The sequence below is a fragment of the Clinocottus analis genome, unplaced genomic scaffold (assembly GCF_023055335.1).
Source record: "Clinocottus analis isolate CAN_PGR_092001 unplaced genomic scaffold, fCliAna1.0.p SCAF_8, whole genome shotgun sequence".
NCBI classification, from domain to species: Eukaryota; Metazoa; Chordata; class Actinopteri; order Perciformes; family Cottidae; genus Clinocottus; species Clinocottus analis.
Window position 1 is genome coordinate 7,722,429 of NW_027176240.1, and position 15,874 is coordinate 7,738,302.

The 15,874-nt window shown below is 40.5% G+C and overlaps 1 protein-coding gene across 1 annotated transcript in view; it reads right to left on the reverse strand.

Moving 5' to 3' along the window:
• LOC137780023 (inhibitory synaptic factor 2A-like) overlaps positions 1 to 4,652 on the reverse strand; it is a 28,795-nt gene extending 24,143 nt beyond the window's left edge. Inside the window, exon 1 of the mRNA XM_068568329.1 lies at positions 4,513 to 4,652. The gene's annotated coding sequence lies outside the window, so the exon portion shown is untranslated. The remainder of the gene's footprint in view (positions 1 to 4,512) is intronic.
• Positions 4,653 to 15,874: the final 11,222 nt, after the last annotated feature.

Genomic DNA, 15,874 nt, shown 5'->3' on the forward strand with positions numbered 1-15,874 from the left:
CTGTGTTTCCGTTCCAATAAACGTATGGTCATCTCCTTATCAATGAAACATAAAGTTTCAGAAGATATAAACTTTATTTCTTTGTATCCTTCAGCTTTGACATTGTACGATCGCCACAATTATAGGTGTTTTGTTAAGAAATAGCTGTGCGGCGATTGGCCCACGAGTAGGAGGTGTTTAGTTTATGACATATTCCTCTGGTGGTCTGATGTCCCTGGCAGAGGAAATGGCCACACAGCTTATGTGGCTAACACATACTACACTTTACTTAATAGCTCATGATGGACTCCACCACCCGTATCCACCTGTAGGCTCTAAGTCTAAACTCCCTTGGGGGGAAATTTATTATCTTCACTACCCAATCTGTGCTGTGCAGAGCGGAGTGGCGAGGTCAGAGCCTCGCCATCAATTATAAAGCCTGTACATAGTCTGTGATCACATGATAGATCTGTTCCGCATGAGTTGGCTGGCTGCACTGACCTTAGACTTTAAATGTTTACGGCTGATTGATAGTTACAACGTTCTAATGCGAGCATCTTGAGGAAAACAAGTGGAGTAACTTAAGAGTCAAAGAGTTAAAGTCTCCAAAAAGTGTGAAATCACAACCGGCTTTGATCACATAAAGGCGCTAAAAATTACATTCATAATACAACAGCTTGCTACTGTAGTCACTCCCTCATGCAAATTAAGCACCATATGATCAAATGAAAAATATGTCATTTTCTGTCTCATCTGTGATGAAACACAGTTCATAGCTTGAGCATATATCAAGCAGCACGAGGAAATGAATTGATGTCTGATATGGTTGAGAGGAAACATCAGAAAGAGCTGGTTAATCCTTTTCATATGACATGACAGCATGCGAGAAATAAACTCCAATGAATCATTTATTAGCACACAAAAGCAAGCTATTCATGGTGTCGCTGCTTCTCTGAAAGTAATCATGTTTTATCATTCGGAGACATTGTAAATCCATCAATGCGGTTGTTCTGGTGAGTAGAATGTATGACATTTCCTTACTGCCAGTTTCACAATTGAATTCGTAAAAGGAAGAACATGTGTAGATAAGATTAATGTTCAATTCTGATCTGCAGTTGATCTACATCTGCAGTGCATGTCGAGCTCCAGTGATGTTATGACTAATCATGTACAAGATCTTACTAAAGAGTAACTCAGTGTGATCCGAAAATAATACACACTTTTTTAATGATGTGTGTATTCTTTTTAAGAGTGTGTACGAGCATATGGGCTCTTGTATGTGTGTGTATTAGTATGTGTATAAGTGTGTGTGTGTGTGTGCCTTGTTGTTGCCTCTTCAAAGTGAGGCATTTGCCAACATCTTATGGAGCGTGTGCGTACACGCACACGCACACACGTAATAAAAAGCATGAGTTTGTATTTCTTGGGAGTCCTGCCATGTGTTAGACTTTGCAGATTCTCCACTGTAACCAAACCCTCATCTCAAACTGTTGATGAAATGGAATATATTTAGAGGCAACTAGGTTTCATCTTGGTTCCTATTAATGCTGGAGAAAAACGGCTTGCCAACAGCTTCTAGTGTCACTTCATTCACTGCGATGCATCTAATGCCAGATGAGAAAAAAGCAAAACAAGCAATCTCATTACGCAGGAACAATATGATATGCTGTGTCGTACATTTACATGCAGTTGTTTTAGGATTTGGAGAAGCTGATTTTCATTGGGGGTGGTATTTGTTCTGAAACACAGCTTATTATGCATTTTGATTTTAGCGCAAGTTGTTTGTCAGAAGCGGTTCTACGGATGAAACGAATTGGATGTTTCACATGAGATCCTTTTATTTCACACTCAGAAATACCAATCTGACACCACTGAAAAGGTAATCACATCTGCAGGAAGTCTCCTCTAAGCGAGTACTATTTTGTATGCAGTCATGTAAAGCATGTTAAGCAGCTACATGGTAATTCACACAAAGGGAATCAAGAAAAGGTCTTAAATGACTTTTTGTTGAACGTCAGATACACACATACGGAGAGAAATAGACACTGATATGACATATGAATATATTCAGAAGGTTTAGCAAGAATCTCCTTCGCCTCAATGTCTTCCATCTTCTCCTCCTCCTATTCTCAAAGCCAGCTATATATCTGCTAATGACCTGAGGTCCTTCCCTGATTTGGCCTCAGCTATCCAAAGGATTATGAATAATGCATTGACTCTAAAATTGCAAAAGTAATCCTCTGAAATCTCCTTATGTACCCTGGCAGACCATGTTGTCTGTTCCAATTGCCCTTCAGTTCATCGCGCTAAAATGCTGCATGGCGTAAAAAAAAAAACAACACCTTTCACTATACAGTGTAATGATTGATTTTGATATACCCACAATGTTGTATGAACATGGTTGTTTGTAAAGAATGTTAATGGGGAGGTTGGATCCATTTTCCAGGCAATAGCAGCCCTTCAACACCGCTGACTCATGATTTATGCCCCATCGCAAAGCAAAGAAAAAGGGGCGGCTTTGCTTTGATCGCCCTACGTTCATGACAGCCTGCATCAACGCAATAATTACGGAAGTGCATCTGTATAGATATGTACGTAGGATAACACTGTCTAGCCACTCTGGTTAATGGGTAGGGTAATTGGCCCCTAACATTGTAACCTCTGTGCACCATCAATACAAACTGAGAGCATCAAGCACACGGGGTGTTCATCAATGCTACAGCTCATTATTTTAGTCAGATGTGCTAAAAACAAGTGTTCATCTCAAGGTAAATGCTTTGATCCTGAGCTCCTCATCCCACATGCGTTCCATTGTATTCACTGTTGCTGTGCAATGCATTCATTTTGTATGAGTTTTTTTTTCTCTTCTACTTATTTGCATACATTAAAGAGTGTGACATTGCACCAACTAAGCACAATGAAAAGGACGAGATTGATGCCTTTGTTCAATCCATAAGGTTTTCTGCATACGTAGTCATCGGCATTCATACTGTATAGGTTCCGGTTCCTACACATTCTGCGTTGCAGTAATTTTTTTTACAACACACAATTGATCCCTTCTTCTGGCGACAATGTAAGTTCCCTTTGGTCCCAGATTTCTAAATTGTCTGTCCTTCAATTTTTTTTTAAACAATCCCAGCCAGTTTTAATATCTCACACACACACACACACACACACACACACACACAGACACACACACACACACACCATCTTATTCCAGCAGTCTTCCAGATCTATCTGTATCCATCCAGGCTGCCAGCTACACCTGTGAAAGTTTGCTTTATGACATTGGCTTAAAAGATTTATCAGCACTTTCTGTTATGGGGAATAGCGGGAGGTTTTAAAAGGTTCCCATACCTCAATACCCTGGATGAAAGCACTGGCTGTGAAATGGATCCTTGAGAAGAGTAAGTTTGGAGAGGCTGATATGAAGAAGGGCATTCTGGTCTTCTGTGTGATCATATGCTTTCCCGCTAGCGTGGGTCGCTTTTTGTATGATAACGGAGAATGGTGAAAATGGTCTCTAAAACCCTTTGGAGCCTACATCTGTAATGCATCAGCCTGATGAGTACATTGATTAATCAGGGGTTGAGCTACGGGCATACATGTGTACTCGGGTCGTTCTGATGATTGACTCTGGTGAAATGTAGAGGATGATTTATAAGTGAAAAAAGATACTGAGATAGACGAGATACAGAGTTTTTTGCTACCTTAACGCTGTCTGTGTTTCCTGTAAATTCAGTAGTCAAGGAATGACATGTAGAAAAGAGAGGGACAGAGAGAGAGAGAGAGAGAGAGAGAGAGGGGTGTGGGGGGGTGAGGCAACGACTGAGAGCAGATTTAAGTGCAGCTCTGTATGATGCAGTACCCTAGAGCTTCCCAGATCACATATGCCATTAGTCACGATAAGTCAGAATACACCTTTTATTAAAAGAATCTTTGAGGAGCACATCCCTTATCAAATATGAATGTGTCATATAGTCTAAGCCTTTAAATGTGATATCTGTTTTCCAATAAATGACCATCATTCCAGCAGTCTATTACAGCATAATATAAAATAGTCTTTGAGTGAGCGCCCATCAATATTCTTCATTATCAAGCCCAGGAAATTCAGTACAGAGATCTGGATAATCAGCCTCTGCATCATCAGATAAATACTGCATGTCTGGCAAAGGCTGCAAAGACACACATTCTAATAAGTGTATAAATAAAAGTCAAATTACATCATCATTCATCTTTATTTTCAATTGTAAAAGAACACCTTGACATGTCATCCTGATTTTTCATTCAACCTTTGAATGCTTGGATGCAGAAAGCCCCCCCCCCCCCCCCCCCCCATTCATTTATCTTTATCAAATGCACATAAGCGTCACAAATCAAAAGACTTAAACAACATTTTTTTCATCCCAATTCCTGCATGCTCCTGCCAATATGATTCAATTAAGATTGTAACAGGCATACCAGATGCATCTGCCACAGTTGCAGTACCTTTGAATATGTGTGCAACTCCACAAAAGGAAGCAGAACTCTTACCTTGACAAACAGATCAGAGGTGCAAAGGACAAGAAAGCGCAGATCCCCTGTAGAGCCAGTGTTCATCCATGTATTCAGTGGCTGCCAGGGTACGGTCCAGCCTCTGGAGCAGCTCTCACAGGCTGCGGGAGGACCGAGAGAGAGGCAGCCGGTGCAGTGACAGCTGGAGTAGTTGTGGCACATCCGGCAAAGATTCAGGTTATCGAGACGGGAAAGGGAAAAAAGCAGAAAGACATTTCCTCAAAACCTCATCGGGTCCTCAATGATATCCCCCTTCTGCCTTTTACTCTGCTCTCTTCTCCCTTATACACCTCATTCAAGCATCACTGACACGCATTCGCTCTTGTCCCTGCACTCACCGGGAACAGGCACTCACACGCGCAGCGGAGATCTCCATCTCGCTGTGCTGCTGCTGTTGCTGCAATCCCTGTGCATTCGTGATTGAGTGTATGCGTGTATGTGTGTGTTAGGAAGGCAGGGAGAGGGTGGGCTGGTGGGTGGATGGGTGGGTGGATATGGCAAAGAGAGGAAGGAGTAGGAGGAGGAGGAGGAGGAGGGCGAGGAGGAGGAGGAGGAGGACGAGGAGGAGGAGGAGGAGTGAGGGGTAGTTTGCAAGCTGCTGGGGAAAGTCCAGAGTCGCTGAGCTGCATCATCGACGAAGACCCCCTCGTCCTCCACAGGCTGGCTCCGGTGACACTGAGCTGTTATATAATCTGAAGGGCTTCAGGAGACGAAAGAGATGGGGAGCTGGGAAATAATAATGCATTGTGCTTTTAATTGGATGTCTGCTGCTCTCCGTTACATTCATACATCTGACACATTGTGTATGAGAGGTGCTGAAAGGCGCTGAATCGAGGAGCAAAGGAAGAGAAAAGTGTCTCTGTAGGTGCACAAAGGGGGGGGGGGGGGGGCAGACAAGGTGAGGAGCCAACAGGGCAACAGTGTTAATGAGAAACTGAGACGGGGGAAAATTAAATGATGAGAGAGAGAGAGTAATAGAGACAGTGAGGCCCAGAGAGAAATGTACTTCATTGGAAAACAGGTAATATTGATTTAGTCTTATGTTGGATGTCTTGGACTCTCACAGAATTTAATAAATGGATTTTGTCAAAGCAAACAACATGCAAACCTGACATACAAGAGGGAAAGGTGCAAAGACATTTTTACTATCATTATCATGTGAATACGTTCATAATGCTATTTTTGCAAAGCTAACACTGCTGAGTCAGAGTCAACTTTGTTTAGGTCGTAGATCTTCGCTCCTCCATCTATGGTGTTTTTTGCACGTATTTATCTATTGTGGTTAGATTTCAGTTCTGAAGCTGACCACATTTAAAGTTAATGTGTGTAGGGTTTATAATGTTCTTTCTTTGTGCCTCTTACTGACAGTGTTTAAAAAGACACAGCAACAATGACCATATATGAGCTTAAAGCTGCACAAAGACTGAACAATTTTTTTTCGACAATGCTCTATTCCATCATAATAATTTGATAGATGCAAAAATAACAGAGATTCTAAACTAGGTGACTTAAAGCTTTATATATTTTCAGTGAAACATTTTACAGACAAAGATAAAAGGCTCCAGAAGATAAAAATAAATAACAGCTGATGATTGCTAAAGCTCTATCTGGATGGATAAAATCCCAGAATACCTCTAATCCTTTTAGCTGGTGAAGAAGAGGAGTCAAACATTTAGCAACAATTAAACAGACAGGAGTAGCTGGACAAAACAAAGAACCTGAACATTAAGCAAAGTTAGCTCATAGCTCACTAGCCTTAAATATTATTGTTGTCAAACCGTGTATTATTTTGTACGCAGGGCGGCTCATTTTCTTTACCATTTGTTAAATATTTATGATTTGTTTTTCTCTTTCAGTCAATGATATAGGGAAACACAGTTTTTTGGTAATCTGTAAAACATTTTGCCTCCATTCACAATCTTTGTGACAAATGTTGATTTACTCCATTCAAGTGAATTTTGCAAAACATAGTCAAAAATGTATTATTTTTTCATTTTTGATTATAATGTTGGAGAGTTGTTTTTGGCGGGCTTTGTAACCCACGTCCGATCCCATTTTGGGATGGCACTAACGAAGGCGGACCAGCACAGGAGAGCACAAACAAAATGGAAGTGGGTACGGCTCAGATTGGAATTAGGCAAGAATTGTCATAAAATAACTCCATCGAAGGACCAAAGTTTTACCATTCTTTGCTTATGTATGCATCCTGAAGCTATAGAGGAGAAAGGCTGGTAGCCGTAGCTGGCGCAGTGATCTGCTGACTGCTGTCTTATTGATTTAATTGTCTGTTTTGCTCCCAGCACTGCCTGCGCATAGGCCTGTGACGTCCTCCTGACTGCGCCCACTGCATGCATGCCGCTCCAACCTGCCACGAAGCATAGATCCCCTCAGTCCCAACACCAGCTTAATCTCGCTCTGCTTAATGAGTGGAACAACACAGAGTTGACAATTAGGAAAAATCCCTCCCTTCACCACTTCCCTTAATCTCTTCTCTACTACGCCGCTTATTGACCCGCCAAAGGCTGTGAGGGGAGTGTCCAGATTTATGCAAAACAGCCCTCACAGCTCGCCGATGACTGTCAGCTTAAGCATTCATTATGGCTGGATCCTTGGAGGACAGACTGTACATGCAGAAACTGTAAAGTGGTCATACACCGATGCAACTGGGGGAATGTGTGTGTATGAATGAAGGCTTTGGAATGTGAAATGGGGAAAAACAGCAGATGTTGCATAAAAGATTGAAAGAGAATGTTCAGACACAAACACTATTCTATTTCTTCTGGTTGATTCCCCAATCTCTACTGAGTTCTCCAAAGTCTCAGAGGTGAGAGGAGTGTGCACTGTGAAATGTTTTACTCAGATCCACAAAGCATTTTACACTGTAGGTGAAAGAGAAATGGTCGCATTAGCTTATTCAACAGAGAAGAAAACATACACTTTCATCTTTTATTTTAATTATTCATGAGTATCGTCCTATTGTATGCAGTAAACACATGAGGATCAGAACAAGTGAGACACTGCATACAAGCACAAACAAGGATAAACAAGGAATCAGGGGTTCTCACCACATCTTGATTGCACCTGTTTCAAAAAACGTAAATGATGTCTGGAGCCATTGGGACACCAGAACTAGAAATACACTTTTGCTTCAAAAGGTATTGAACACAGCCGGTGACATCACATCAGATGTTGTTGCAGTTCTTAATCAGGCTAGCTGCGTGGCAAAAGCGATGTCGGTCGCTTGGTATGTTGGTCTACGACTGGTGCAGACTGAAAAATGTCTGCAACTATTGGACGACTGCCACGATGGTTCATACCAACTGGATGAAAGGTTAGAGTCATCCACTTGCAAGGTAGCCGGTTGAATCCATGGTCTCTCCATAGTTTGCTTGTTGAAATGTCTTCGAGCAAGACATTGAACCCCCAGTTGCTCACTGTACGCTTTACAGCAGCCCACTGCTCCTAAAATGCTATGGATGGGTTAAATGCTGAGGCCAAATTTAATGTATGTACTTGTGATATGAAGAATGGAATTAAGTTTTACGTGAGCATGTTAGGATGCTGTTGTTCAACTCAAAGCACTGCTGTGCCTCAGTACGCCTCACAGAGCTGCTAGCACGGCTGTGGACTTCCAGATGATCCATCACTACTCTACAGAGTAATCGTATTATTTGGGAATTTACAATAAATCCAGTCACGGACAGTCACATTATCCACCTCCCACACCTAATTCACACACACACACACACACACACACTCTCAGACACACAAGAACTTCACGCCTTGTTGAACACAGATGGTCATTCTCCAAAATGCCATAATGTTAAATGATATTCTCCTTGTTAAGTGGATAATATTCCTTAATGCATTGACTCCCGGTCTTTTCACAAAACGCCATTCCAGTTTTATCCCAACAAATAGCATTAAAAAACACAGCATCATTAATCACTATTAATGGCTCTGGAAAATTGGCTTAACTATCTGTAAAAACCCCACAGAGAAGCCGACGCTAATGCTGCTTAGCTCATTTCCATTATACAACACAGGCACGTAAACTGAAAATAAATAATCAATGTTATATGGAATTGTTACACAACCAATTATTTCCCTGTTGGCTGCAGATTAGACTGGTTAACTGGGGTGTATAAACACAATGACAAATCAGTCATAATATATTTGTGTTTTAAAGTGTAGTATCAATGCCCCTCTTATCCATACCAGTCACTCACCTCAATCAGAAGATAATCTTATTTTTAATACAATCCAACATATTATGGTTAAAACGTATCACCGTGTCTATGACGCTCAGTCGCCTTTTACTCTCTTTGCCTCCTCCACCTTGAAATCGCAGGTCTCTCTTTTTGTGGCATACTTTAGTTCGAGGAGTTTTCTGTGTAATTGGTTGTCAGTAAATCTATTTGCATACTGTGCCCATCCCTCATGAGACCACACTCAAACACAACTAATCTGGCGCTGGGGATTTAGAGCAGCATGCTTTCGTTAGATCAACAAACGACAGACAAGAAATGAAAAATGGATCACTTCACCTCTTTCTGAGGCAATTGTTCTTTGTCAGGTAGAACAATGTGTAATCTTCTAAATGACTGCCGCTCTGAGAGTTGCATGATTTGCCCCAAAGAACAAGTTTATTTGACTATTAAACATACAAGATCGGGGTTTTATTTGAGTAAATGTTGGGACTTTTCCCAAGATAGATATATTGGAAGCATTTGGTTATATTAAGAAACATTTGATTAAAGAGATCAGTGGGTTGGCATCAGCCAACCGCACATTACAAAGGTTGTCATTTGAATCAGTGTTAGTATACATAAACAAGGCTAAGACTACAGCCATGCTAAGCTGACTGTGTGCAGCTGTACTAAACGCAACGGTGATTTGAGCTAAATGCTAACATCAGCATGCTAACATTCTTGGTAAAGCTCGTGAATGGTTTACAGTGAACTTTTGCTTATTAGCATATTTCCTAATTTGCACTAATTCGCCCATTGACAGCTGGGATCGGCTCCAGCTCCCCGCGACCCTAAACAGGATGAGTGGTTTGGATAATGGATGGAGAAAGTACAGCTGTGGCTGATGGCAATGTTGTTAAAGCAAAGTTTTGAACAAACAAACTTTCACCTGATTATGGTGCGAGATTAAAGATCAGGAGATCAGATTTTTTACAATTCATCCTCTGAGGAACATGAGTGTCTGAGCTAAATTCCTCAGCAATAGATGCTTAGACATTTAATGAAGTAAGAAAATAAATGTTGACCTAACAGTGGCACGAGAGGAAAATTCAGTGGATCTGCAAAGTCAGTAGGATTCATTGTGTGGGAAACATACATGTTTCTACCAAATTGTGTGTCTTTTGCTTAATGTGTGAAACTTTGATATGCTGGTGTCTCTAAAGGAAACGTCAGAGGTTTATCAAAGTCGTTGAAATGAATCCTCCTTGAATATCGGTTGCAAATTGGTTATCCATCTCACAACTGTTGAGGTATTTCACTCTGAAACACACGTCAACCTCATGGTGGCGCTACAGGGTCAGGGTATTCCCAAAGTGTGTTTAATCTTCGGGGCACCATGAATACCTGCACAAAAATGTCACTACAATCCGTGCGATAGCTTTTGAGATATTTCAGTCTTGGCTGAAGTGGACCGAGCCACCATGCTGCTAGAATGGCAAAAAACAACTTAATCATTAGAATAAATAAAATGGCGTACTACCATTTTGAGTTGATGCAGGATGAAACTGTTTATTTCCTTTATTGCCTCAATGGCATAGTTTTTCTTGTCTATTAAAGTTTTGTTCTAAACTATTTTTGGTAAGTTTACTGTTATTTCCTGAGTCCATGTGTGACAGTGATAATGGCTGAAAACTCAAATTTCCATAATGCACCACTCCATGCTTCATTGTCAAAAAACAAACAAACGTGGAAACAAAAGAAATAATCAGTTTGTCATAACAAATAAGACCGGTTCGACATAAAGTGAGCTTAGCGGTAGCTGACAGCTGTCACTGTAGCTTCACCTAACGTATCTGAAAGACTTGCCCTAAAAAGAATAAGGAAGGTATGTATTTATTTTCTTTCATGTACAGAAGCAGTTTGGGGTGATACAGGGAAATGACGCAATAGCATGACCACAACTATTTAAATACACTTGCTCTCATTTACAATATTTGCACAAAAAAAAGCGAAAAACAAAATACAAACTAAGAAATGCTTATGATTGCATCCCAAGCATCCAATTTTTTGGTTTTCTTCAAATCTTTTTCCCGTGATGCTTTTTAATCATGCATAACACTTCACTGTTGGCATATTGTGCACATATTTGCTATTGTTTTATGGACCTGCAGGAGTGCTGGCATGCTGTCCTCAGAGGCTAGCGAGTAACAGTTACTGTCTCTTGGGGTGGGTGGGGTGTCTGTACCTCCTCTTCCATCATTAGATACATAATGGCCCAGATTTTGTTTGCTCCCAGTCTGTGTCAACAGCAACTGCAGGCTCTGTTCGACGACACACTTCAAAGTGAGAAATGATCTCTGAGCACCAGTGATACTGGATGTGCTTGGTTTCCATTTCTCTTCACACGCACTACTTCAAACTGGAAGATGATTGTTTCTGTGGCAGCCCATATTGTTGCGACGAATCAGATATGTTCAAATATGCAGTCGTTTTGCAGCGGTTTTCTCTTATCGGGTGAAAAAAAAAGGAAAACAAAGCCTCTCAGAATAGCACAGAAGAGCCGAACATATTGTGTGGAATACGTGAAAAGATATGCAGTGTGTGCTGCTCTGTAAAAGAGATGGGCTTCAAACAATATTCAATAGGGTAGATGAAAAAAAATTGGAACCACACATGTGTAATTACTTTGATATATCTCGGCTAATATGAATTCCAGAACGCCACTCTCGGTGGGCCATCATTTGTGACTCACCAAATATGACTTTGAAGTTCCCTCATGCGTGAAGATGTTATCTCTGCTCATCCAAATTAAATCACTGCAACTCATCAGTTTTTCCATTTGGGCTCATATGCTCTCTCAGTGGTAACTAACCCCACTGGCCATTTAGTGAACCAGATTTACAGGCTGTGCTGCACGCCGCTGGAATATCACGGGATGAACCCATCTGACACAGCATCTTCGAGCCGGGATTTATGATACTTTATGGGAAGGAATGCTGTACCACTTACCTATTAGTGTATTTAACCTTGTGGACCACATCATTCAAATTAGATTCACCATGTCATTCAAGACCATGCAGACATGTAGGCTTTTTTATTTCTGCCCTCTGAGCACTCTGATATATTGTATATGCGATAATAAACATTATGTATCTGTATGGTTTTGTTACAATTGTTAAATCAGTATGTTAGACGTTTTATTTTGAAACAGGAAATGTCCTGTAACTTGCCAGGTGATTTATAATCAGGAAGTGAAGGAAGAGCGTGGCCCAGAGCCGCTGTTTTTGGTAGTTTTGTAATCCAGTTGAGTCTGCCTGCATCTTATGCCTTTTGATAGCATCGTTGGTATGTATTGATTTGTTTTATTGTTACTTATGATCGCAGATAATTATTTTTGTAACAGTGTTTCGTTTTGGGAAGTTTTATGCACAAAGTCCATTGAGTCATTATAGTTAATGACTACTCTGGCACACTCCCCTATGACTGTTGTTAAAGTTCATATGACAGAATAAATACAAGTAAATATGTTGAAATACAGTGGTTTACGGGAACATATGTAGGTAAATCAGCAGTGAATACATTAAAAGTAGAGGTTAAGAACAAAGCAATTTATTTTATTGAAGAATCAGTATATGTGCATTGTGTTTATGTGTAAGCATAAAAAGAAAGCATTTTATTTGTATTCATTATGCCTTTTGTGTGTTTTAGTTGTACTCTTTCTTTCATCATTAAACCTGTGGATAACAAACAACTGTCTTCAGAGTTGTGATGTCAGGAAGGCGATCGTCTAACTGCCAGCTTGTATCACAGCACATCTTCTGAGGGCAGCATGTGTATTGTTTAATACATTGTCACTTGTTCAACCGTAATGTTACTCTTTGGACATCTATGAGTAATGACTTTTTATGATGAATATTATTTATCATGGACTCTACTGCATCATCTACAGCTACCTGGCCATACAATGAGAATGGAAGGATGCATTTTCAAGCCCCCCCCCCCCTTCCCAAGCTGTTGTTAAGAATCGCCATTACTGATCTGCTACTCATGGCAATTATTTCTTAGGGCAAATTACTTTAGTCAGTTAAGAAAGTTTTCTTCTCCCTTGTGAAATGGAAAACCACTAAAGTCAATGGAGCAATGAGTGTGTGTGTGTGTGTGTGTGTCGGGGGGGGGCTACCACTTTTTTTTCAAACAGCTGGTGCTCAAAAAATAATAGTGCACAAATGAATGAAAAGTAAATGTATATTGAATTTGTGTGGTTAAAGAAAAAAAAAAGAATATGTCTACACGGTAACAATAATAATATTCAGCTCACCATATGGTCGGCCTAACTTGATGTGTAATATGATGTGTGATGACCTGTAGCCAGCCAACCATAGACACGGTGAGCATTAGACACACACACACACACACCACAGTGTATCATATATAAGTAGTCAGTGCATACACAGACCTGCAAACACACATTACCTGGAACAGAAGGCTTTGCTGTTAGAACTGCAGTTGCGGAATATAAATTTGAATCACGGTGGGAATGAATATATCAGCTGCTCAAGAGTTGGAGCCACTTTCCCCCACCACCTTTCGAACCAACTTGCCATTTCATCATTTAATTTCAATCCTGCAGCTCTCTGCATTCTTCCATTACTCAGTCATAAAATCCCTGCACCACACACACACACACACAGGTTATGCTACTTGCATGGCTACATTAGCTACAATAGTTTCTCAGACTTGAACTGCTGTTCAAGCGTCCCCGTATGAATAGCAGCATATTGCATTGAGGACTTAATAATGGGAGCTCTGAATCACTCTCCAAATAATCTGTCTCAATTCATAGACCCCTGAGATGAGGCCACAATGCGGTATTACTGGAGAGAAGCTGTCAGATCTGTCCAGAGCAATAGTGCTTACTCATCACTGGTTACACACTCTTGAACACCCATCGCTGATCTCTTTACAGACCAGACATACAGTATACTGATTCAATATTTCAGGGCACTGCCAAATGTCCATTGACTTTATTTTGCCAAAACACATACACTGGATGGTACTTTTGGAACTTTTTGTGGTATGTTTGTGACGTCAGACAGAGGAAAGGGTGCTGGATTCGATTCAGAATCTCGCCAAATAGACAAAATAATCTGTCAATCCTTTTTTCCCAGACACATGTACACACACACACACACACACACACACACACACACACACACACACACACACACACACACACACGTTCACAGTTTTCCTCCAGCTGTTGTGATTCAGCAAAATACCAACTTATTCAATCAATTATTTTGATGGAAGGCATAATTCTGTTGTCAAAAGATCTGAATTCAAAAGAAATAATTCCTGGTGAAGTTTATTGAAGTCACTGGCTGGCTGAGTTTAAGATCTGACTCTAATTGGATGGAGGTAATTATAGCTGTGTGACACAGGTCGCAGGCAAATTGGTTATTCTGGCATGAGCAGCAGCAGGTTTCCAATTATGTAACCTTAAAACACTGTTTCCCCTCCAGCCTTTGCCTCTTTTTCTGCCCCACATACAGTGAATGGTGTATTTAAAACTATGCAACCTGTGTGTTTGGAGGCTTGGTACAGTAAACACTGTTTAGAGTAGGGGTATCAACGTTGTTACATTTCCTTTGTTCAAAGCTTTTTGATCACAGTTGAGAAGGACATAACTCTGGTCCAACAAATAATTGTGAGTTGCTAAGAACATGTGAGCAGGTGTGCCCCGTACCACATACAGTTTATGTGGTATGGGGCACACCTGCCCACACAAAGGTCACAACACTGCCTCATAATACAGAAGACTTACTGGTTTGTCTCCTTGAAACACAAACATGTATTTAACAAATTTCCCCCTGGGGATGAATAAAGTATCAAGTTATCTTCTTATACACTTTCCCATCTTCTTTAAACGGCCTTCACTCTGCGTCAATCTTTTTGTTCTTGGACATTTTGGGAGTATTTGTCGACCTTTTTCCACTCAATCACTTGTTTTTGTTACACCCTCTAACCCTAGTTGTGACACTCGAATGAACGGCATCCTACCGCGAGAAAGCTGTGTTTCCATATCGCCAGGAAACACTGCTTTCTAGCGGTAGGATGCCGTTCATTCAAGGTCACAAAATTGATATACATTGTGGGAGATATTGTCTATGGTCGCTGTACATTGTAAAGCAGCATAGACTTAAATTTTAAGCCGTTCATATGCAAATTCAAGCTGTCACAGGTCACATAAAATGAGGTGGCGGGCTGGAATTGTAGTTTGACAACTTGTTTAAAGGTTTAACATTTCCTAAATGGTGAGACTGGCTGACAGGTGCTTCAGGTAAGATTTGCTCTATCAGACTTATGAACCAGGGAGCTTCAGCCTTCCTTTGCTACTGGAGTCTTAGGCAGAGGAAGTGTAAGTTCTTGAGAGTTGTGCCCAAGCGATGATTGATTTTCAACATAAACTTCTAGACCCAAACGGTAAGATTGCGAGTGGTGAAATTATAGCATCTTCTCTGTCAAACTGATTTTAGGTATCACTCTTTAGCCTCCAGGCGGCGAGAGCTTGTAACATGTGATTACAGGAAAGGCAAACATGCAGTTTAATGGAAAGCTTTTCAAAACAAGCTGATTACATTGATTTATTTGGAGGAGTTAAATGTGTGCTGCAGTTTACAAAGCTGCACAATATGCTAATGTTCATCCTCGTGAATAACAATAAAAGAAGTACAATGATGGTAATTTATGAGTTTAAATGTCAAATTAAAAATGGACGTATCGCAGTTTGTTTTTTTCATATGAAAGAAAAGTGAACCGTCCATATTTAATTCATGAAGTTTTCTCTGTTGAAAACACAGAAGAACTCTTGTAATTATATACAAGACACCCGAGGGTGTACGTTTTAAAAACTGTGGTCGCTGTCAAAAATATCTCTCTAATCTGTGAAGATGATCATTGTGCATGCACATCCAGATAGTTTCCATCCAATTGGTCTTGCTCTCTTTTTGCAAAATACTGCTTTGGTCTCAAGGAGCCCTGGTTGCTTAGAAACAATGACAACGGTGGAACACAGTTATTTCAGATATACAATTTAAAGTAAACAAAAGCAGCTAATAAATTATTAATAACATGCACCCACTCAACCAAAA